At 40.1% G+C, this 24,514-nt stretch overlaps 1 protein-coding gene across 12 annotated transcripts in view; it reads right to left on the bottom strand.

Moving 5' to 3' along the window:
• LOC137353345 (activating transcription factor 7-interacting protein 1-like) overlaps window positions 1-23,650 on the bottom strand; it is a 212,556-nt gene extending 188,906 nt beyond the window's left edge. For 2 of the 12 annotated variants that reach the window (XR_010969843.1, XM_068019508.1), the window contains exons 1-2: window positions 6,827-6,948; window positions 5,421-5,631 (exon numbers count right to left, since the gene is read on the bottom strand). The gene's annotated coding sequence lies outside the window, so the exon portion shown is untranslated. Of the gene's footprint in view, window positions 1-5,420; window positions 5,632-6,253; window positions 6,278-6,826; window positions 6,983-22,828; window positions 23,187-23,235 lie in introns of those variants that run through there. The other 10 variants (XM_068019510.1, XM_068019511.1, XM_068019499.1 and 7 more) reach the window with 7 other exon arrangements.
• Window positions 23,651-24,514: the final 864 nt, after the last annotated feature.

Raw genomic sequence — 24,514 nt, 5'->3', positions numbered from 1 at the left:
ATAACTATCACTGAACACGTCACTGGACCTGAAAAGCCAATTTTATATTCGTGGAATGTCAATTATTTCCAATAAGATTTAAAAGGTTCCACAGATTGAGAATAAAAAATTGAAGAATATTTTAGCTATCTTTATCCAATCATAATCATTTATTTTGCTATCTGTAAATTCCTGGTCTGCTGCAAGAACTCTTCAATGTGACTGGCTGCTTATCTGCTTGCTGACATCACTGTTGCTAGACATCTGGAGATCCCCTTGACTTGGCACCAGATTTAAACTGCTGTAGGAAAGGGGAAATCCAGGCCTAAGATTGCTAGATCTTTGTAATAGCTTCCTTCCAGGTTAGCAGCGAGCATCATTCCTACGCCACTGACCGCAAAAATCCAGCCAATGTACCACTACGTGCAACAGACCCAGTATGAAATTGGGAACGTGGTCTCTCAACCTAAGAACTTGGGGAACAAATACAGTATTGACTATTAATGGATCTCCAGTAGTGCTGTTCGTGCTAGGTTCGAAGTCACATTGTTTTTGTAGAATAAGGAACATGTTACCATTGCTGAAATACTTCTTTATGCAACTTACTGTATTCCTTCAAGGATGCAAGGTGTAACTAACTACATAACATCCTGGTCAATTGAAGGACACATCAACCTTCACTTTTTGAAGTAAATTGTAATTTTTTTTTTATTGGAGACGTTTCTCTATTTTGGAAACAAATGGCTTTTCCCCCCCTCAAAACCTTTAAGTGCAAAGAAAATTGCTCATGTGACAGCTCGTCACCTGAAGTTGACAGATGAGTCTCTAAAATACATACTCTATACTAGCAGATCCCCTGAAATTGCTGAGAATACTGTTCACTTACTAACTTGGCCACTTCTTTTAAGACCGCTGCTCTAAATAGGCAAATCCAGGTAGCTGTAGCAGATTGCAGACTGGTCATTCACAGGGCTAAAAAGCATGTTTTGGAAGGGAAAGGTTCTTGCTCCTGATCACTGACCAGTGATCTTTACTAGAAAATACATACATGTGGATATCAGGTGAGTGTGGAATCAACAGCATTCCAGAGTTGAATAGTCAACTACAGGTTAGTCTTATTTGCTGAGCAATTTAAGCCTTAGTTTTTTATTTTCATCAACAGTGCCTGCTCTATATATTGCCTTTGGAGTTGCGAGGTAAGATCAGCTTTGGAGCTCCCCCCACCCCAAAAGAGTGAGCATTTACAGTAAAACCGTATCACAGTTCACGGTTCTAAAACGGAGTTGACTATTTCCAGTGAAAGGGGAACAAATGCAGTATTGACTCTTTAGCATAAATGGCTTTCACATTTGATCTGATATAAAGATTCTTTCCATCAAACAGCATAAATATGATCTCCTAAACTCATTGTGCATTCCACTTGGAGAAGTTGCCAAAAAACAAAAAATGTCTTATTTCAACATAATTAGATGGAACAGTGACATTAGTTAAGCAGGATATTTACAATCAGAATCAAGTATACTTGTACTTAAGACTACCCCAGTGCAATCTGCCTTTGTTGAATCTGTAAGTGTAACATCCTATGTGTAATATGTAACTAATCAAAAATGGACAAGTATTCCTAACCTGGATAATTTCGTAAAAGAAAATTTGACGTATAAATTGTGCAGATATGAAGAATGTCTTCAGTGGCTTATATTCTTCCCCATGTGCAAGCAATACTGCACAATGCTGGCTGAAACAGCTCATGCTGTTAATCAAATTCTGAATCGGTTGCTTCATTCCTAATGAAAAAGTAGACTGTGTATTTTAACCAATAGATCAAATAGGTTTCCTACGACAAACAGCAAGCAATCCAAAGTCTGAAATAAATAATTTATTCTGTGTCTTGGTTTTATATGTAACACAATCATGCAAATTGGTCATACCTGTCAGGGCATGCAATTTTGTACTGTTATCAATTCACACACTGACCATCTTAAATATGTGAAGTTCACACAGTAGGTCTGGAAATATGAATTGTGCAGACAAGGATTTGACAAGAACTGGTCAACTATGCAGGAACTAAATTTACTATCAGTTTGCACATTGAGCTGCAGATTTTTTTTTAAACATTTGCCAGTTAGGCAGAAATACTCACTAAACTTTTTAGTGATAGATTATTTAAAAGGCAGGATACAATAGAAGCACATAAAATAAGGTACAATTTACAAACAGCTTTATTGTGTTGGTCACCTGGGTCTGAATTCCATTTGACAATGAACTTTTCCCATTTGCCCTCCTTTCCTCTTGCTAATCACTTTAGGAGCACCATTATTGAAGAGTACACCTTGTAATGAAGTTCTGGTTTTATCGTGGCTCTGGCTGTCTCACAAGTGGCTAATCTGGCAAATTATGTATCTGCCTCCCTTCCCCCCCAGACAGACAGAATAGTGTGAAATACCCCGATTAACTTCTTGCACTGTGATTGTGTATTTCGTTTTGCAACAATTGCACAAATTAATTCAAATTTATGTAAAATATACTGCATGAGAACTATACACATTTGACAGTAATATGCATATGGTGCTTACTTAGAAAGCTTTCAGTTGTCTATTCAGCGAACAATCTCCAAGCCACCTGGAATGGGATTGGCAAGTTATTATTTTATTTGGCCATAGAAAGCTGACTGAAATGTACCAGAATAGGAGGCTTTAACACATAGTAGGCAAGAGGAGGAGTTTTTAAAAATCAGTTCAAATGAGATGTTATGTCAGGTCATTAAAACATGCGTTCAAAATCCTCTAATTCAGTAAGATGACGACTTTGAGTAATTCAATTGTTAATATTTGCAATACATACCTCCAAGGGCAAATCAAAATATACAACTTCTGCATTGTGGGTGACACTATGCAGTTGCATGAAACAGTGGAGAAACAATAAGTTTCTATTTTTTTTTTAAATTAAAACACTGCCTTTTGCTACATCCATAGAGCACGTTACTTACTTCAGTAAAGAAAAGATGAACTAGCATTTCTATAGCGCCTTTCGCAACCTCAAAAGGTCATAAAACGCTCACAGCCAATGAAGTACTTGGATCCCACTTGTCTTAACAAGTGATCAATTAACCACCTATGTGTCTTTTGAAATCATCGGATCATAAGTAACATTTTGACTGATGATACCATATAATCTGCTGAAAGCATTACATAGCATGTCATGTCACTCTCCAGGTGTACAGTGGGGTTAGCTTTCAATGACAGGTGTACACTTAGTTGTACACTGTCTAATAACTAAAGAGCCCACTAATGCTGCAGCTTTAATTTTTAACAAAACCTTATTTTAAATTTAAAGGAAAAAAAGTATGTCATTATGAATTTTTTTTTGAAACTGGCACATCCCAGTACAAAGATAAAAACCTTCAATAACTGACAAGAGTGCACTAGATCATTAACAATAATATATATTTAAAATATCCCTTACATATTTTAATCTGGTATTACAAAAGCATGGTTATATTTGTGCAGTTTTGTTACATTTTTATTTTCAGAGGCATAAAAATACAATTACTTTGAAAGCTATGTGTAACAAAGTCATGTGTAACAAAAGTACTATGAAGTTATATAACATGGAAAATATAATTTTTTTGACATGAGGTAATAGCATTGATAATCACAGACCAAAGCAAAGATGCATTACATAGACTGGTAAATGGTACTGAAAGCAAATATTTTGCCACAAATCTAAAAAAAGGTTTAAATATTGATAAAGGACTTGGATATATTACAAATTTTTAGTTTATCTCCATTTTAAAGAAATGATTACTTATGGCTAATGAGTATTACCTTGGTTAATACTTCACATTCCCATGATTTTGTAATGTTTGACAGTCATATCTTAACAGTTAGATAAGAGATACTGGCAGGCAGGCCTGCTTACTACTGTCTGTATTTAACATGCTGCATTTTATGATGTCTTATGTATGTAGGCGGTCACTTTTTTGGGGGCAACAATCAAAATGGCAATAAAAAGATACCTTCAACAAAAGTAACAATGTACTCGCGAATAACTATTTAAAAAAATGTTAACTTCATCCATTAGGCAACTTTAGCTCTTGATTAGTGCTTTTGGAATGCATAATCCTGACACATACTGATGTTCTCTGCATCATTGTTACTCAAGTATGCTCATAGACTGTGTCAACTAAGGCTTTAATATGGCACGGTAACACAAAAGGTTATAATGAATGAAAGATGAACAGTTATATTACCACAAAATGAATACAGCTACTATGCCCTCAAGGTCATGTTTGCAGGTTACTAGTAAAGCACAAGCTAACAAAAGCAAAAGTACTAATTGGTATTAGTGTCTCAACCACAAATCAGTGTAGAATGTTCTCAAATGCAGCTGGGTGTTCATACCATTAATTTAAAAAAATACATCAATGTGTTTTTGTTGGGGGTGGGCAGCAGGGATGAACATGAAGGAAGGAATAATCAACAGCACAGAGTACAATTTTTTTTTTTAAATTGTATTTGGCTGTACTAGAAAAACAATGGCTTCAGGGAAGAGTATGTCAAAGAATTCCCTGTGAAATTTCAAATTTCAGAGTAGAAAGGAAGGCCACCAGTCAAAAATTGAGTCAACTTAAAAAAATATCACAAGAAAAATATAATGGACTTCGAATTCAATCAGGGCAAATAGGCAATTTGGCTTTTTTGTTGCATAAAAGCATGTGATAGATGAAATGCATTTCAAAAAAATACCGTATGGGAAGACCCAAATGAGAAGATCCTGGAGCCTTGAGAGAAGCTGCAGCACTGAAGGCTGTGAAGATGATCCTGGCACTAGCATAAACATTATGTAAAAGGAAGAGTGTTTGGTCAACTGGCATCAAAGGAAATTTCCACGAATTACTAACCCAAATATAACTTAGAGACTGGTCTAAATATTTAAATATAAAATTGTTTTGGACAGTGAGGTATAAAAAGGTTAAAACACAAGCTTAATGAAAAGGTCTTACCTGGACAACATTAATTAGTTCCCACATCACACCTTCCCCACCCCCACGCATGGCTACAAAATTACAAGTATTTTAGGGAAGATACAGCTGAGTTGTTCCACACAAAAGCCAATCTACCATAGATCTACAATATTCTTTGTTCTGGAGTTGCCTTAGCCTGGATTTCAGCACAGTGCAACACTCAGAATTCCTTCACTTTCAAAATAAATTACTACTTGCAACTACCCTCCCCCACTTCCCCCCACCCTGACCCCCCCATATATTATTTTATATATATATATATAAAATGCAGCTCTCTTTCTGGTTATGTAACAGACTGAAACTAAACCAACATATTCCCATTATATGTCTACCCCCCCCCCCCCACCCCCCCGCAACCCCATCCCACAAAAAAATAAAGACAAAAACATATCTGAAAATGATCACAATTACTACTTACCAGGGATTAGAAGTCATAAATTGTACATGTTCCACTAGTTGAGAATGGGTTAAGTCCTGTGAATGTCACATTAACGCTCAACCACTTGACTTTAACAGCCATTTTTCACAGTCCCAAATGCAAGGGTTTTGCTTAAGTAGGTTCTGAACCTCCATTTAGCAGCCATTTTGGTCCTTCTGAAGGGTGACCGTTTTATACAGGTTCCAGTGCACTAAATATAAAACAGTTGTTTTCCAAGAAATATAGCACTTAACATTTAAGGAGACACACACAGCAAAACATGAGCCACTATATTAAAATTTTACAGGTTGTTTGCATGTAAAATTATTTAAAATTTTTCAATAATTTGGAGGGGGGGGGGGGGGGGAGAGAGAAAGGAGGGAAGGACAGTGTGAAAAGGAGGAAAAAAAAAGAGAAAAACTATCTGGTCCGATGTTTACAGATAAAAATTATAGATATTGAATATTGTTTTACCTGACATAAAAATTGACATGTGATATTTGCACTTCCACAAATAAACCACAGGAACTTTCCTGAGGCATTTTAGCAAGAGGGTAACAGCCACAAAAACTGTCAGCCATTTTGAGGTTGCAGAGGCACAGGCAGTAAGGTTACTGTAGCTTCATCCCACCTCAAACAAAAAGTTACTTCTCTGTAGAGAACAGCTAGAAAATGGTTTCCTGCCCTGCAGTACCACTCTTCAATGATTTACTTTAGCTGGGGTGTGGGTGTGTATGTTTGGCTGTGCGTGTACATATATGTGTGCACAATATTCCTTGCCTGCTACAGTCAGATAGCTGCAAGCGCACAACCACATTAACAACAGGACTTACCAGCAGACAGCAAGCTCTGATTGTTGGATATGCAACTACAGTGTAGCAGATGTGTCTGGAGGCGGCCCCTCACTGACGTCAGCTGCCAGTCACACTAGGCAATTAGCAAGCAGGATTCGACTGTGCAAGTTTGCTTGCTGCTTCCTAGAAATCCAGGCCAGAGATTACAGGCTGCCAGAATGAGCCAGACGGCTGTTGGAACCGGCAGGCACCAGAGGGAGGGGGAAGGGGGGCAGGGGGGGGGGGGGGGGGGGGGTGAGAAAGAAAAACAAAAAGCCCCACTTCAAGAACATACAGGAGGAAATTGCCAAAATGCAAGATCTGCCTCCCAGTCTAATCCCTTAAACCCATTATTTGAATATCTGCCCCAAATCAATACATGTGTGACTCCCTCCTTTTCCAAAAGAACTGTAAATCGCTTTTTCTAAGCAAGCATGTTAAATTTAAGTCACTTAAAACCAAAAAAACCTCAACATTTCTTATCCAAACCCCCACCCCTCCCAAAATCTGACGTTATAGTGCTCTCTAGGTTCCTCTACTTAAAATTAAAGATTCTTTAAAAAAAATACTTACATACACAGGATAAATATTACAGTCCTACATGCAATAAGATATTCAATATTTTATTCTACTCAATTTTCACAGCACTGAAAATATCCAACAGTTCAAATCTAAATTACATCATGCTTTCATTACCAGTGCATCTACGATAATTTGCTTTATTGAAACTAGAAATAGTCCCTCCTCTTGGTTCCATTTCCTCACTTACTATGCTAAGTACACAGCCAGCAGCACAATCTGCTTTTCATTTCACTGGATTTCACTGGTGAGAAAGATCTAGATGACTCACTCTCACAGAACCCGTCAGTTAGAACACGTCTTCGCAATTGTGAAATAAAGAGCAGACTGGTCACCATGCATTATCCTCTATAATAGCACATGTGCTCTATATGCACCATACGGACATATATACATACCGTAACTTGCATTTTTTTTTTAAGTCTGTTTTACTTCAGGTCTAGTTATACTGCAACAAGTACTCTGAAAATAAAATGACTATCAAACACCACAAGGAGTTCGAATGTTACATTGCAAAACTGGCAAGACAAACAAGACAAGTAGAGAACACACCAAGTCAATAAATAAAATTTCGGAGAAGTTTACTGGGAATACAACTGGAAAGAAATGCAAGGTCAATTGTAGGACATTGGTTAAAACACTGAAGGACTTGTGACGTTTGCCACTTGCATGCAGTAAATTAACTAAGCACACTGAAATATTAATCATGGCAGTGTAGCCAAATTGATCATATTGCACTATTCCTTCAGATTGCCAAAAATAAAATGAGTTAAGTAATTGAGAAACTGGATAGTGAGCTTTTCTATGGTGGTGGTGGCGGTGAATTGTCTGCTAAAATGGATCCCTGAAAAAAATGCACACAGAAAAAAAATGTACTCAATAGTCGGCATGAAGTCTTTTTATTCCTTGCCTCCTGAGGTTATAAACCAAAGGACAGCTTCCCAAAGTGAACATAGTGGTAGAGATATTTTTGCTCCAGTTTCTAAAAAAAAATCTACTGATGGCTACGCAGCTTCACATCAGTCTCCTGGTTTCCCCCTCCCCCCACCAGGAGTTTGAGTGGGTAGAAATTTAAGTCTAGTTTTGAACCACCTATTCATGAAAAACAAATTTTAAATGAGGTATATTAGACAAACACAAAAAAAAAATGTAAAAAATGGTACAAACAGTAATAGCCTTCACCATCAAGAACATAGAACATTACGTAGGCACTACACAATTAGCAGCTGCAAGATAAATTCTCAGATTACAAGGAGGCCCTCCCGCACACTACATTTTGTGTGTTGAAGTGACTGGATTAAGAAAAGCAGACAGATAAAAGGAGGCATCTGGGGTTCTAAAAGATCTCTGGTCACGTGATTCCAGCTGCTGAGCTCCCTGCATAATGGAGGAAGTCAGAGTCTCAGCAGAATGCACAAAATGGCTGCCTTGCCTGCAGTGCAGAAAGCTGCTATCTCAGGGGCACACGTCATCAGTGGGAACTGGCCAAACCACCCACATAATTTATTTTACTTACTCCTGGATTTTATTTAGCACTTAGAAAATCTAATTCTACTAGAACACTGCAATTCCAAAAACTGTTATTGTTAATTTCTTTTTAAGTAAAATAAAACAACAAACATGTATTTAACTAAAGTATTAGTCCCATTTCCCCCAAAATGTCACTGGGAATGCCACACCGGGATGAGTTTTGTATCATACAGATGCAGAATTAAAAATGACATTCTGGATGATATCTATCATTCCAGATCAGGGAAGATTATTTGCATAATAAACCTACAGCATGCCAAGTGTCAGCAGTTTTAATTGCATAAAAAAGGTTAAGAAATTACACTCTCTGCATCCAGCAGCTCACTATTTATATTTTTAGAAAATTAGGTTTCAACTCACAATGGCACAGCTGTTAAATAAGATATTTTTTGGCAAAAGATTAATTTCATATTTAAATAGTTGCGCTCTCTTCCTTCAATCAGTTAATACTCAACCCCAAAGAAAGGGATTACGGGAATAACAGCACTCAATGTCATCGGAACAGAGATTAACCAGCAGTCTCCAAATAGCCATCCAAGGGATGTCCAGCTCTCACATGGAATACAATGAAGATTAAAACTACAGAAGAACTTGTAAGTCACTATACTTCGCTTCCACTTCCTTAATTATGTTGAGTGGATACCTTCAGAGCATGCCATTTATGTATTTTTTTTTAGTGGGGTGCATTTGGGGGGGGGGGGGGTTCTTGAAAGAAGGAAAAACACTGAAAAGTCCTGGCTTCCAAACTCATGCAACCAGCAAGGGAATTCATAAATACAATTATGAAAACAAAAAGTTTAAAATGTGTATAATGTCTCAAGTCAACATTTTTTGTATTTTAATTAAATGACCAAGAATTAAATGCCCCTCCCCCACCCAGTTAAACAGTTAGTCTGGAGCGCACTCAGATTCCTACAGTAACCCTACGCAGATAATGGTTCCATTCACCAATAATTTTATTTTAGTACAACATTTGCTCCCTAAATAATTACTCTTCAAAAGGTGCACCTATATATTAGTCATAAAAGTTACAGGAGTTCTTCTGGATGCATTGCTTACATGCACAGCACATTATACATATGAAATGTAGGAGTCTTTCTGGGTGCACTGCCTGCATGCATAACACACATGAGGCTGAAGCATTTTTGGGATGAATTATTCAAACACAACTTACATCGAGCATTTCAAAACTCTTGAAATTGGTAACAAATCAAAGATTGCAACAACAATTAAACAAATAAATCCTTCATTATAGGAAAATGTTGCAAGGCCGACCTTTCTTTTGAAAGGGTACAACATACAGATCAAGACTCCCCAGTTCACGAGAAGCGTCTTCAAATAAAGATAAAAAGTTAACTTTCCCAGCATCTCATGAAGAATATGCACACTTAGGCATTTTTATAGGTTAACACCATCCATTTGTATTATAAATTTGGCTTGAGGTCGCCAAAATGCATTAGATTATCCCTGCATTGGTGGAGATGGTTCTTGAACCATGGGTGCCTAAGAAGCTAACTAGCAGTAAAACTGCCAAGTCACATAAACTGATACCCTAGAGAACCGGTTTTTAAAATGGGTCTTCAAGCTGCTAATCTTTGGCAATTCTCAGCAGCCTGCAGCACAAAGCCTAAATTCCTAGGATCAACTACATTGATGTGGGTCTCCAAAAATGTAAAAGTACCTAAAATGTTGAATATGGTGCAGTAAAGAAACTATTAAAATTGCAAACTTCTGGGGTTTTTTAAAATAGCAACAAAGTTGTATTGCTAAAGCCATGCGACCTAAACAGACAAAAACATATAAATACATGGAATCTATAGCATGGAAACGAAAGCAATTGAGCCCAACTGGTCAATGCCACTTATTTGGAGTATCCTCCACTCCAATTATCTCTTCCCATCTTGTCCCCATACCCTCTATTTACTTTCTTCATACGTGCATCAAGCCTCCCCTTATTTTAGTGCTTTCTGCTGCAAGTATTCCATGTAGAAAGTCCGAGTGTATCAAGCCTGTGTCCTCAGTACCTTGCTCTATGGCAGCGAGGCCTGGACAACGTATGTCAGCCAAGAGCGACGCCTCAATTCATTCCATCTTCGCTGCCTCCAGTGCCGGCAGTAGTTAGCACCGCAGCCTCACAGCTCCAGGGACCTGGGTTCGATTCCGGGTACTGCCTGTGTGGAGTTTGCAAGTTCTCCCTGTGTCTGCGTGGGTTTTCTCCGGGTGCTCCGGTTTCCTCCCACAAGCCAAAAGACTTGCAGGTTGATAGGTAAATTGGCCATTATAAATTGTCACTAGTATAGGTAGGTGGTAGGGAAATATAGGGACAGGTGGGGATGTTTGGTAGGAATATGGGATTAGTGTAGGATTAGTATAAATGGGTGGCTGATGTTCGGCACAGACTCGGTGGGCCGAAGGGCCTGTTTCAGTGCTGTATCTCTAATCTAATCTAATCTAATACTTGGCATCAGGTGGCAGGACCGCATCTCCAACACAGAAGTCCTCGAGGTGGCCAACATCCCCAACTTATACACACTACAGAGTCAGCGGCGCTTGAGATGGCTTGGCCACGTGAGCCGCATGGAAGATGGCAGGATCCTCAAAGACAGTACAGCGAGCTCGCCACTGGTATCAGACCCACCGGCCGTCCTTGGCTCCGCTTTAAAGATGTCTGCAAACGTGACATGAAGTCCTGTGACATTGATCACAAGTCAGTTGCCAGCGATCGCCAGAGCTGGCGGGCAGCCATAAAGGCGGGGCTAAAGTGTGGCAAGTCGAAGAGACTTAGTAGTTGGCAGGAAAAAAGACAGAAGCGCAAGGGGAGAGCCAACTGTGTAACAGCCCCGACAAACAATTTTTTCTGCAGCACCTGTGTAAGAGTCTGTCACTCTAGAATTGGCCTTTATAGCCACTCCAGGCGCTTACCCATTGTCTCTCGAGACAAGGAGGCCAAAGAGAGAGAAGAGAGAAAGAGATTCCTCCAGAAAGGAACCCCAGCATTTTGTTTACACTCTTTATGGACTTAGTAACTACTGTTGCTACTTCTAATAATTTTTGTATCTATATTCCCAGATCTCGACTCCTCTAACCCATTTAGTCTTTTCTGTCTTCTGAGGAACAAGTGCCTTCTTTATTCCTCCTACCAAAATGAACAACCTCACAATTTGCTTTTTTGAATTTCATTTGCCATTTATCTGCCCATTCTGCAAGCATATATATGTCTTCCTATATTTTAGTGCAGTTCACCATGTTAACTACTGATCCTGCTCTGGTACCATCGGCAAAGTTCAACACCGTACTTCCAACTCCGGAGTCCAAATCATTTATGTATATGGTAAACAACAGTGATCCCAGGACAGATCCCTGTGAACACCACTTCGCCCACTTTCTACCAGTTCAAGAAATGTCCTTTAACATGGCAGTTTTCAATTTTGTAGCCATCTTTCAAACCATTCTGCCACCTGTGCACTGACTCCTCATGCCCTGAACTTTGTCATGCGTCTCTTATGTGGAACCTCATCAAAAGCCTTCTGAAAGTCTATGTATACCACATCCACTACATTGCCCTTATCTATTCTCTTCAAAGAATTCAATAAGGTTGGTTACAGAGGACTTTCCTTTTCGAAAGCTATGCTGAGTACTTACTATATTTTGCTTCTCTTGATGTTTTATTATCTGATCTGCTAAGAAAGATTCTCGTACCTTACCTACCAATGGCATGATGCTAATGATCTATAGTTTCCTGGATAAGCTGCATCTCCCTTTCTGGCACAATTCCTTTTACTATTGAGTTTTCTATCAATATTAGTCCCTCTCTAATTTGATAGCCCAATTGGACATAGTCTCAAAAACATCACATTACAAAGAACTCAATTTGCGGCTCCCCCACTTCAGGACTTTTATCCAGTGAGCCATTCAGCCTGTTCTGCAGTAACTGATTTTCGCCAGGGCAAGAACAGTATTAGAACGGCATCAGCACTGCTGAATTTGGATGGCAAAAACAAAACTCAGCCACAGTTCCTGCCCCTGATCACTAGCCGGTGACTCCTGTTGGAAGAGCATCAAGAAAGAACAGGGTCAGGTTCAGCTGTGGTTGAGTAGGATAGTTACACTCGTCTTTCAGGACTTTCTTTGGTAAAGTATTGTAGTGAACTGTAGGAAACTGATGAATACAATCCTCTATCGCCCAATGTCCAGATGTTACACTTTCCAATGGCAGTCATTAGACAGCAGTCACAAATGGGAATGTTGGCTAGTTTTTCTGTCTTCTCCCTGAAGTTAGCTCATTACCAGGGTACAGATCTGCATGCTAACTGCCCTCCAGTATCTCACGAACATGGCAGTTATTAACACAAGTCTCGACAGTAAGTCCACAAAAGAGACAGGCTGGTTTTAGTGACTTCCCTTGGCTCATTTGCTTATTTTTACCCCCTCCCTTGGTTCCTGTGATGCTCTTTTCTTCCAGAAGTACAATTGCAGTACTGAAAAAAAAACTTGTTTTATACAGTGCATGATCACATCTCAAAAGCACTGCATATATACATAATTATTGTGAAAACAAACTTGGTAACCATTATACAAACAACGAGATGACTCAAATAGTAAGATGAATGACCAGTTAACCTATCTTTTGGTGATATTTGTCGAGGTAGGAAAGTTACCCAGGATACTGGAATAACTACCAGTTCTTCCAGAAAAAGACCATGAAATCTTAAGTCCACCTAAAATGACTGGAACGGCCAAAGAAAATCACTAATGAAACTCCCTTAGGACTACGACCAGCCTACCATTGAAGCCATACTTCAGGTCTTGAGCACCAATCAACAACCTCCTGACTCAGACGCAAGGATATTAACTGATGCAGAGAAATGAGCAAGAGATCGGAAAAGTGGAGATGGCTGAATGCACAGATATATCTAGTGCCAAGAATTGTAGAACACTTTTCATTAAATTATTCACTTCAGAATAGATTAATGATGTCCTTCACTTGTAGGCTACTAATGCATATATTTCCTTGATGTTTAAAATGCTACATATATTTCTGCAGCTAGTTTCCATGGTTTTTTTTTATAAATGAAGTCTCCTGAAGAGCTCCATTCAAGACCATAGAAAGCCAACAGGAAACGACCATTCAGCAACACAGCTCACTCCATCAAGTGTACAAGCAAATGTACAATTAACTGTGTGTTTACCAAGACGCCAATCGTACTTCACACTGATTCAGAGCTGATTGCTGCACAACAGTTATGTAACAGTTGCACAAAAAACACATTTTCTACAAAACTCCAGTAAACCGTCTGCAGCCAGTTTTTTAAAATTGTGAGATGGAAAAATTCAAATTGTGGGACAGGGCTCTGTTGTGCCAGACTTCGTTCAAGGCTTAAATATTCAAAAAAAAGTTATTCCCCAAAGCAAAGCAATTGGCTTTCAGAGCTGATTGCAATACACATTAGCCTTTGGAACCCTCAAGCATCTCTTTATGTGAAGAATCTCCTAAAACTATTACATACGTCATTCACGCAAGATAAATTTCAACCAAGAGCTTTTGGTATAGACATTCTTCAAGGATAGTCCAATAACCTAATTTCAAACCACAAGTCAGACCAAAAATAATACTGCACTACAGCACATGACGCATCACAACAAAAGCCTCAAGCAACTGACACTTTGTGGGGAGAAGACAGTGATCTTTAGAAGGAATAGTTAGGACAAAAGTAAGCAAGCACTTGAATTTGGACGGATAGGATTAGGATACAAGTGCAAAATTCACTACCTTGAACAAAGTTAGAGGAGCTAGTTTTATAGTTTGCTGTGTGGGGGCCACCTATGTGCAATGCTGTTGCTGGAATCTCCATAAAACATGCCACCGGCTGTGTGATACGCTCATATTACAATATTCTCAACTGAAACAGTAAAAAAAAGGTTTTTTATAAATCCAGTACAATTAGAGATTCTGTTCTTCAAATTGTGGTGATAGAGATAAATGATTCCAAAATTTCTCCTAACACTGCAGTGGTGGGAGCCAAAGTGATGAGTTCAGACCACAGCTATCAAACAGTATATTGGCTTAAATGAATCTTCAATGCATTGGTACCAATGTTGTAATGACATCTTGTAACGACAATTACTAACAGCTGCTTCCATTGTATAGCTCTTTATATGGAAGAACAGGTCAGTAATATGCATCCTCCACAGTAATCCATCCAAAACATTGGAAAAAAGGCAGGTAATGTATTGCAAGGGTATTATGGAGACTTGTTTACAATTTGGGATCAATTCATTGTGCCCTAATGTCAACCATATGCAAAACTGCACATATACTTGTAGTATTTATACCAAAGATGTGGAATGCCCACTGCAAGTATCCGCAATGTTGTATATTACTGGTTACATGCATTACAAGGAGAGCAACCATGTCTCTGGTAGGTAAATAGTAATTGTAGTCATTCCCATGGACGGAAAAAGAGAACAGAGGGGGTGGAAGGATATCTAAGAACATGAACCTTAATGACACCTGCAGCCTCAGCAGTCATATGTTCATTTCCCATTTTGCTGTAATCAAGTCCTCATTCTAGAGCACACCCTCAGTTCTTTGGGCAAAGAATAAAACAGCCAACTCCAAGTTCTGACCAAAGGTCATCAACCTTTCCAGCATTTTCTGCTTTTATCTGCAGTATTTTGCCTTTATTACAGAAATGAAGAGCAGCCTGGGAAGGAAGCTTTGTACGTGGAGGTTAAACTTTTTCCACTGAGCTTGGTCACTCAGACAAAGGAGACAGTCAAGCCTTGGAGAGATGAGCCAGGAGGGTTATAACCCAGCGTTTGAGATCTGGGTTTTGAAGAGAGACTGTGGAAACTTGGGTTCTTCTGCAGCGAAGGACACATCTGAGAGGTGATAGTGATGTGTAAAATTGTAAACTGTATGAAAGAGATATCATGGGTTTAAACTAGTAATCAGTAAATTTTTGACTGATACCAGTAAGTTTTTCTTCATAGAAGAATCAACACATGGAATAGACTCCCAGATAAAGTAGTGAAGGCGAAAATACTTCATTTAAAAAACAACTGGATATAATGTGTGAACTTTAGGGTCATTCTGGGTGGATGAATTATGAACCAGATGGTTTTCCTCACCTATAATTATCTTCTGAGCTCTTAAATAATTTAACCTCTCATGGAAATTTTTGTGATGGTCAGCAAGGCAAAAATTTAAGACAAATAGAAACCATCACTATTTACCTCACAATAATCCCTTATAAAATTTAGAAGACCTTTAGAAGCCTTTTAAAAAGTCCCTCCTCAACTAAAACCCCTCATCCCTGGTAACAACCCAGCGAATCTATGGAATTGACGTTTGTCTCCATGATTTCCTGGAACTCAAAAACCAATGAGACCTAAGGTCTGTCCTACGTGCACATCAGATAATCTAGTCAAGCAAATCTCAAAAGATGACTGTCAGCTTTTCCATGTAAACAAACTATGGCACAAGAGGAAAATAATGGTGGAAGAGCATACAGAATGCTCACATTTTTTAATTTTGTGGAGAATCCCAGCTTGTTGGGCAGGAAACCAGTCTACAAGCAAGACTGTCTTTTCCTTCCCACCCCAGATGTGACAACTGGATGGCACTGCATGAATTCTGGTTTCAGAATTAATTTCAAGACAATGGAGAAAATGCAAGTTGATTCAAATGTAGAGATCTATAAGATAAAGGTGTACATGGCCCCATGAAATACACAAAGACCATACACAGGTAACAACTTACATTTAGGACACTGAACAAAGAAGCTTCCAAATGGGTTACAGGAAATCTGTCAAATGAAGAGGAGCGACCAAAAGGAACAAAAAAAATAATTCTTTCTTCCCCCCCGCCACCAACCAGAACATTAAAAGTGCTTCTTTCTGGAGAATTCCTACAAAAAGCTTGATCAAGCATTCTGTGTGCTTTTCCACTTGTGCCACAGTTTGCTTACACGATTCACATGGAGAAGTTGACATCTTGTAAGATTTGCTTGACTAGAGATTGTCTGATTCTCTCGTACTCTGTACTGAGCGAGCCATTAAAATCCAGCACAGAATTCCTGATCTAGGTGAATGGCTGGAAGTCCTACTTCAGCATAATTAGAACTTCCCTCCATCGATCGCATGTTCCAGCAGAGAGAGAACATCCCGTTAACTTCCTTTGGCGGTGCTGTAAAATAACCCAAGACAGGCTTCCAGGCATTTAGCTCTTGCCCTTTTACAAAGCCTGTCTTTTCTGATAAGCACTTGCTGAACATCCATTTATATAGCAGCTTTAAAAAGGTAGAAAAACATCCCATGACACTTCATAAGAGTGTTAACAAAATTTAACACTGAGCCACATGGTGAGATTTTGGGGCAGGTAACCAAAAGCTTGGTCAAAGTGTTAGGTTTTTCAAGAGCATCTTAAAAAGGAAAGCTGGAGGGGTTTAGGGAGGAAATTCCAGAGCTTTCGGGTCCACGCAGCTGATTTGCACACTGGTCACTTGTTCAGAGTACTTTCAACCTCTCTACAGCTGTATTTAGGAAATCAACTGCTGACTGCAGCAGTAGCCTCACCATCTGAGACTTGGGTATCACTCCAATCAATCTGGGTACACAAACATCACCCAATGTCTGGTGGAAGCCCATACATCTTCAGAAAATAGTCTTCCACATCTCACATTTATTTAAAATCCTGAGAGGAACAGAAGCCTCTCCTTGGACCAGAAACTTGCCATATTTCATCTCTACTGGTTGGAGTCATACCAAGCACAAAAGGAAGATGGTTGTGGTTGTTGGAGGCCAATCATCTCAGTTCCAGGACATTGCTGCAGGAGTTCCTCAGGGTAGTGTCCTAGGCCCATCTTCAGCTGCTTCATCAATGACCTTCCCTCCATCACAAGGTCAGAAGTGGGGATGTTCACTGACAATTGTACAGTGCCATTTGCAACTCCTCAGATATTGAAGCAGTCCGTGTCCATATGCAGGAAGACCTAGACAGCATTTAGGCTTGGGCTGATAAGTGGCAACTAACAATTGCGTGACACACGTGCCCGGCAATGACAATCTCCAACAGGAGAGAATCTAACCATCTACCTCCACATTCAAAGGCATTACCATGGCGGAATCCCCCACTATCGACACCCTGGGGGTTACCATCAACCAGAAACTGAATTTGAGTTGTCACAAAGATACTGTTGCTACAAGAGTGGGTTAGAGGATAGGGGTTCTGCAGTGAATAACCCACCTCCTGATTCCCCAAAGCCTGTCCACCATCTACAGGGCACAAGTCAGTAGTGTGATGGAATGCTCTCCACTTGCCTGGATAAGTGCAGCTCCAACGCTCAGGAAGCTTGACACCATCCAGGACAAAGCAGCCCGTTTGTCGGCACCCCATCCACCACCATAAACATTCACTCCCTCCTCCACCGATGCACAGTTCCAGCAGTGTGTACCATCTACAAGATGCACTGCAGCACCTCACCATGCCTCCTTCGACAGCACCTTCCAAACCCACGATCTCTTCCACCTAGGAGAAGGACAGCAGACGCATGGTAATACCACCACCTGCAGGTTCCCCTCCAAGTCGCACACCATGACTTGGAAACATAGCGCCTTCACTATCATTGGGTCAAAATCCTGGAACTCCCTCCCTAACAGCACTGTGGGCGTACCCGCACCAGATGGACTGCAGCTGTTCAAGAAGGCAGCTTGGCACCACCTTCTCAAGGACAATTAGTGATGGGCAAGAAATGCTATCCTGCCAGCAATGCCCACATCCCATGAAAGAATTTTTTAAAATCTGATGTTTGAAGGCTAGCAGTACTTAGATGGCATGTAAACACAATTTTTTTTATATCCAAGACTTAGACATAATTAGATTAGATTAGAGATACAGCACTGAAACAGGCCCTTCGGCCCACCGAGTCTGTGCCGAACATTAACGACCCATTTATACTAATCCTAGACTAATCCCCTATTCCTACCAAACATCCCCACCTATTTCCCTACCACCTACCTATACTAGTGACAATTTATAATGGCCAATTTACCTATCAACCTGCAAGTCTTTTGGCTTGTGGGAGGAAACCGGAGCACCCGGAGAAAACCCACGCACACACAGGGAGAACTTGCAAACTCCACACAGGCAGTACCCGGAATCGAACCCGGGTCCCTGGAGCTGTGAGGCTGCAGTGCTAACCACTGCGCCACTAATTGCAACAGCCTTATGGTATTTTTCACCAATACAGCCATAAATAGCAAGTAAGTCCACTACAACTACTCATATAGCGCTTTTAACATAATAAACACTTCACAGAAGCATTATAAAACAAAGTATGACACCGAGCCACAAAAGGAGATATAGGTCAGATAATCAAAAGCTTGCTCAAAGGGGCAGGTTTTAAGGAATGTCTTAAAAGTAGGAAAAGGCATAGAGAGGGTATTCCAAAGCTTGTGGCCCAGGCAACTGAAAGCATGGCCACCAATGTTGGAGCGATAAAAATCAGGGATACAAGAACCCAGAATGAGAGGAGCACAGATACCCTGAAGGGTTGTGGGGTTGGAGGAGATTCCAGAGATAGGGAGGGGAGAAACCATTGAGGGATTAAAAAGCAAGGATGAGAATTTTAAAATCAAGATGTTGCTTGACCAGGAGCCAATATCAGTCAGCGAGCATAGTGGTTATAGGGGCTTGGTGCGAGTTATGACACAGGCAGCAGCTTTTTGGATGACCTCAGGTTTACAAAGTAGAATGGGAGACCTGCTAGGAATGCAGTGGAATAGTCAAGTCTAGAGTTAACGAAGGTATGAATGAGGGTTTCAACAGATAAGCTGAGAGAACGTGAACTCGGGTGATGTTTCAGAGGTGGAAGTTGGCTGCCTTAGTGATGGCATGAATGAGGACAGCTCATCTCAGGATCAAATGTGACACCAAGATTGCAAACAGACTGGCTTAATCTCAGACTATTGCCAGGGAGAGGAAGCTGGGGAACAGAATTTGGAGTGGGGACTGAAAAAAATGGCTTCAGCCTTCACAATATTTAACAGAGGAAATTTTTGTTCATCCAGTACTGGATGTCGAATAAGCTGTCTGATAACTTAGAGTCAAGAGAAGTGGTAGCGAGGTAGAGCTGGGTGTGTCAGCTCTACATGTGAAAACAACAGCCGTGCTTCAGATGATGTCGCTGAGGGACAACATACAGACGAGAAATAGAAAGAGACCCAAGGACAGATCCTTGGGGGACTGAGGTAACGGTGGGGGAGCAGTAAGAGAAGCCATTGCAAATGATTCTCTGGCTACGATCAGATAGATAAGAATGGAACGAGGCGAGAGCAGCTGGATGACAGTGGAGAAGCGTTGGAGGAGGATGGTGTGGTCAACTGTGTCAAAGGCTGTCAACAGGTCAAGAAGGACAAGGAGGGAAAGTTTACCTTTGTCACAGTCACACAGGATATCATTTGTGACTTTGATAAGAACTGTTGTTTCGATATTAGGTCAATTATGGAACCCTTGTTCATCCAGGTTGTATCTGGATCTCTTCTGAGTAGCAATCCTGGCTTTTACTTCAAAACCCTCCACACAACAGTCTCTCGTTGAGACTGGAGATTCTCCTACTCTTCATTTTCCTTCTCAAAGATGCGAAAATTTGATTGCTCTTCTGAAAAATCAGCCAATTAATTCAGCTGACTCAAGAGGTCATGAATATACTGCCCACAAACGATGCCAAAGATTTATCAATCAGTACCCATGCCAGTACCATCAAAGCCCTATGGAAAAAGTCAATGCTATGACCAGCAGCTGAGGGACAGAAATTATCTTAAAGCTATCCATAAGCCACAAAATGTTTTCGACAGCTGAGGGTGTGAATCAAACAAATCCCTCAAACTGACACCATTTGCTTCTACTAATAGAAAAAACATTGGCGTCCATGATACGTCCCCGCACCCAGTGGCTTGGGCAGGGTGATGTTTTGAAGAGGCCGTGAAGGTTGTGCTCATGAAAGTCTGAGACCTGGAACCTCAACAAATGCATGAATGCTTTCTACCGAATCCTTTTGGTAAAAAAGTTATTTCACCTTTCATATTGTTTAATATTTGTGTTTCACTTCCCGTTTGACCTCATTTCTTCCACTTTGTAAATATAATCTTCAAGTAGTCATAATACTGAAGTATTTTCTATTGAATACTTTCTCTCAAGCAGATGTCAGTAGTTCACTAGAGCTTCAGTGTGCACATACTACTCAAATTTGAATTTCCCATGTCTTTACAAGGTGCATGCAGGAACAGCTTTATTGCACCAAATTGAGACAGAAACGTCATCTGAATTTAGAATGATTGGCATTACTAATTCAAACCTCTTTAGGAAATAGACAATTGCAGCAAGACAACAAACAAAAAAACTGAAACACCTAAGGTGTCCTGAAACATACTTCACCTGGTGCGTTTCTGGTGCATCAAATACCTAATGTCTTGTGCTGCAGTAAGCAAGTGCTCTTTCCATAAGCTCCTTCACCAAGTGACCAACTTTTGTTGATGTTTTACACAATCATTTTAAGCAATTGCTACTGGATTAAGGGATATAAAAAACATGAATTTTGAACACAAGAGAAACAACATTAAAATTTCTCACTTAATAAACGTTACACAAGTATGGAATGTTTTAAGAGCATTAGTGAGCCAGTTGGGCTTTTAACAGTCCAGCAGCATTCAAGGTCACTTTTTCTGGCCCAATTCCATGAATTTCCAGATTTATTGAATTCAATTTCACAACCTGCCTCGGTGCTAGTCTGAAGTCATTCAATATGAATTAACACTTACAAATCTAGGCCTCATCAAGTTATGATTTTGAACTTTTATTGAAGTGTAGCATAAAAACAACTGGCTTCAAATATCGCTTTACATGATCAGATAACATTCAATCCGGCTCGCAAAATATTCAACCAAAACAGAAACTGTTGGAAACACAGTAATTAATTACTGTTTGAAAACAGACAAGAATGCATTTGAAAGGTAAACTCTGTCAGACACGTCCACATATACCCAAGGCAAAGATCGATAAATTTTTGGGTACTAATGAAATTAAGGGATATGGGTATAGTGCGGGAAGGTATAGTTGAGGTAGAAGTAGAAGATCAACCATGATCTTATTGAATGACAGAGCAGGCTCAAAGGGCCAAATGGCCTAGTCCTGTTGCTATTATGTTTTGGTCACCTCGAATAGTTAACGTTCCCAGATGTCAACTCATGCATACTTGATGCATTTTCTAGTTGTTTCAGATTTATGGCATTTTAAGATTGTTTTCTTTTTGTTTAGAACGCAAATTTTTTTATATGTTTTCATTAAGAAAGTGAAGAACTGTGCATTAACATGATATGACTTCAATTCCTACATGCTGCTAAATTCCCACTCTTGGTTGCAGCACTGTGGAAGACACTGAGCAGAACCCCAGCTGTTCTCCCTTCCCACCCAAGAGATGTCTTTTCGTACACCTCCCAGAGGCTACCAGAGTTGCTTTAAGGCCTAGCAGCCTGTTGCTCAATGTCTTTAGTCACAGTACAATAAAGGGAATTGCTTCATTTATCACCTGAGGGGATGGGATCAATCCAAAGTAGAAGCTTTGACAGAAATTTACAAAATAAAAATTAAAAATCTACAACAGCAAAAACTATTCAAACTTAATACTACATCAAGAAAACTCCATAGTATTACTTACTGTAACAGATAAGCACAATATGCTGAGTCACGGATAAATGTACAATGAAAAGTTAACAATCTAGGTGCAGGTGTCAAATATCAACAAGATAGGTAAAGAATGTTATAAATGGTTTTATTTGTCAAAAAGATATACAAAAGAACTGTGCGACTTGGAGGTCATCTCTCAGTTGACCCATAGCAGAATCGTGCACACAAATTACTGTTCGCAGACTGCACAAGTATACAGGTTTCCAGTCTGTTCAGAATTTTCAGATGTATCGTAAATCGAGCTACTGAGTGAGGGATAACCAGAAATTAGGTAAGTGTTCCTCTATGACATTTATTACAGACAGCAGCAGCACAGAGTTGACCCCCACTCAGCTGCATGTTAACATTCAAAATTACACATAGTAACAGATAATTAGCACTAATTCATTACATCAAATCTAATTAAACTGTGCAAGGAATTACTACTAAAATCAGAAATACCACTTGTTTTCACAGATAAACATGTACAAGGAAGAAGTGAGGTGATAGTTTGCAACGTTCTGGAAGCTAAACATACATGCAGCAAGAATCCTACAGCAATGCAGCAGCTCAGGGCTGCATGAGCTAACTCATTTGCTGTCAGCTCACAAATTTATAGCGATGAAAAAAAGAGGGGAGGGGATTAAAATGTGCAAAAAAAAACTTTTTAAAAAACTGCATCTGCATAATTAAATGCAAAACATAAATGCTGTTTTGGATCAATAAACCACACTAAATCTTACCTGAACATGAAGCTTGCAGCGCAGTTTCCACTTTACTACAGAGCAGGGAGAAAAAGGGGAAGGGGGGATGGAAGGGAGTAGGGGGTGCAGAAACTCCCGCAACTACCTCGAGTTTAACCGCGCGTGTGTTTATGTATGTATTGGGTGATTTGGCTGGGAGCGCCTCGCGCATGCGCAATCGCATTGGTGGTCTCGTGCAGCAGCCATGCAGCTCCGGTGCTGCTGCTGCTACCGCGCAGGCGCAACACTGCGCGCACGCACGGGGCCGCCCAGGCCGGCCCCACAGGGGCGAAAGCGCTCAACGCTGCCTGCGAGGGGAAAATAAAAAGTACAATGTACGCACACGCAAACCACATTGATAAATATAAACCGGACTCCTTCACCGAATAACTTAAGAATTCGCTTACCTTGCTGATGCGGTAAAGCGTCGTTTCATTAGGAATTTCTTTTTTTTTCCCCCTCCCCCCGCCCCCGCACACTATCGCCACTGCCGTTTATCTGTAGATATCTCACGCCCTCTTCATAACAAAGATGGCGTCTGCGCGTGGAGTGTATGCAAATGAGCAAAATACCGCTCTATGCAAATTAAGCCAAAAAAAAGCATTCTCTTTCCCTCCCTCTTTCAACTGCCCTTTGTGATTTTTTTTCCCCCCTAAATGCACGTAATTAATTATTTTTTTGTTGAGGTGGGACTTTTCCTTTCCCTCCCTTCGCTCGTGTTAGTCGGTCTCCTCGCGCGCTGCAGAGGGCGGCAGCTCACTCCCCGGGAAAGGTTAATATGCAGATAAGAGAAGGTTCGCATGCATGTTATTAGGGACTTGGCTTCCAATCAACAGCTGGCGCGAGAGGTTTATATGCAGATAACGGAACGGTGATATGCAAATTCAGGACGCTTCCAGTTCAGCTCACCCGCAAAAGAACAATGGCAGGGGGCGTGGTATGTAAATATACAGGGTGCTTTATTTGCATAGCAGCCTGGTCAATGTAATTTTCAGCCTCGCCTGTTTTGCAGCGAAGCAGATGCTTGTGTTGCATTTTATAGCTTGGTCTGAGAATATTTCTATGTTGCATTGATATCGTTGGTTTTAAAAGTTTTTTAACCATGAAAATCATGCATTTATTTTCTGTAAGCTTCTGAACATTAAAAATAATCCTTTAATGTTGGCGCACAGAGAAGTTCTGGCAGAAAAGGAAGTAATTAATGGCTCCTACACACAGCATTTAAAAAATGCTAACTACAATCACACAGTGCACTGTTAGTTGTTACAGGTTTGGACCGATCGCGCTCTCAGCTTCAACGCTTGCAATCCTCCCGCACTCCCGCGCATTTCTAGGACTGACCACCGGTGTCGCTGTTGAGCACAAAGGCGCGCCAGACTGCAGAGCATGCGGTGGAGCGTGTTACAAGTTAAACATGTTGCAAATAAAAGTTCTAACAGTTTCCATGACAACTTCATGCACAACTTTATACAGAAATAAAGTCTTCAGTTAACTTTTAGAAATGTTAATTTCATTTAAGCATCTTGGAACGTTTTACTATGGTAAAGGTGCTGTATAAACACAGACAAAAGTTATGATTTGTAAAAGTATTAATGTTAAAGTACTGTAGGTGAAATTCAGTTACTTTCATCTTTTTAAATAAATAAGATTAGTGCTTATCCCACAGACAGGGAGAGCGATAAAGAA

The sequence above is a fragment of the Heterodontus francisci genome, chromosome 41 (assembly GCF_036365525.1).
Source record: "Heterodontus francisci isolate sHetFra1 chromosome 41, sHetFra1.hap1, whole genome shotgun sequence".
In the NCBI taxonomy this organism is placed as follows: Eukaryota; Metazoa; Chordata; class Chondrichthyes; order Heterodontiformes; family Heterodontidae; genus Heterodontus; species Heterodontus francisci.
The sequence above is the reverse complement of the archived record's forward strand: the minus strand, read 5'-3'. Positions and strand labels throughout refer to the sequence as shown.